This window comes from Grammomys surdaster, unplaced genomic scaffold (genome assembly GCF_004785775.1).
Source record: "Grammomys surdaster isolate TR1022 unplaced genomic scaffold, NIH_TR_1.0 149, whole genome shotgun sequence".
NCBI classification, from domain to species: Eukaryota; Metazoa; Chordata; class Mammalia; order Rodentia; family Muridae; genus Grammomys; species Grammomys surdaster.
In genome coordinates this window covers 9876636-9877702 of record NW_021604607.1, presented here as the reverse complement: position 1 = coordinate 9877702, position 1067 = coordinate 9876636, and positions in this window count along the sequence as shown.

Here is a 1067-nt window from a genome sequence, read left to right as displayed (position 1 = left end):
ACATATATGCAGGCACTGACACACATAAAACTTGAAAAAGTGGATGGGGCCAGGCGGTGGTGGCACATGTCTTTAATCCCAGCACTCGGGAGGCAGAGGCAGGCAGATTTCTGAGTTCGAGGCCAGCCTGGTCTACAGAGTGAGTTCCAGGACAGCCAGGGCTACACAGAGAAACCCTGTCTCAAAAAAAAAAGGAAAAAAAAAAGAAAAAGAAAAAGTGGATGGATGGATGGTTGGTTGGTTGGGTGGTTGGGTGGGTGGGCAAATGAGCAGATGGATGGGTGGATAAATGGATGGATAGATAAATTGATAGATGGATGCATAGATGGATGGATGGACACACAGGTGGATAGATGGATAGATGAGTAGATGGATAAATGAATAAATGGGCATTCCTTCTTTCTTGCAGACCATCAGCCTCTACTTCTGAATTGATTATTCCCACCTCAGCGTAGTTCTCTGACATCTATCAGATGTCTCAACTTGGGGTCCACAGCATAACCTTGCAAAAACTTCACCTCTTTCTCTGTTACAGTTCCCCCAGTGTCCCTCTCTCAGCCACCATGCTGATGTCAAGGCATTTCTCATGTGGCACCAGGACTCCTCTGTGCAGGGTACCCATATATCAGGACACAGCAGCGAGCTACTGGCTCAGTTTGGGACTCTTCTTGCCAGTTTCTAGGCACAGTTCTGTCCACAGACCTGTGTGGAAAATCAGCTGTGTGGGTGGGGCAGAGAATTGGGTCTTGAGATTCAGAGTTTAGGAAGAAAAGGAGGAAAGAGTTAGCAGGTGGTCATTGCTAAGCACAAGAAAGCAGTCCTACGTGGAGTATCTGGAGAAGACTCACGAAGAGATGACTTCTCAGTCTTCAAGAACGGGTAGATGTGGAGCACCCAAGCTGGAAGAAGAGTGCTTCAAGGAGAGAGAACAACCTAAGCAAAGGCAAGAGGGGTAAGGTGGGGTAAGGATGTCTGCTAGGAGCACAGGGAGGGAAAGAGATGCAAAGTGGCATGGCTTAGGGAGGCTGTGGTACACATGAGGAGCGTGGAGGCTGTGGTACACATGG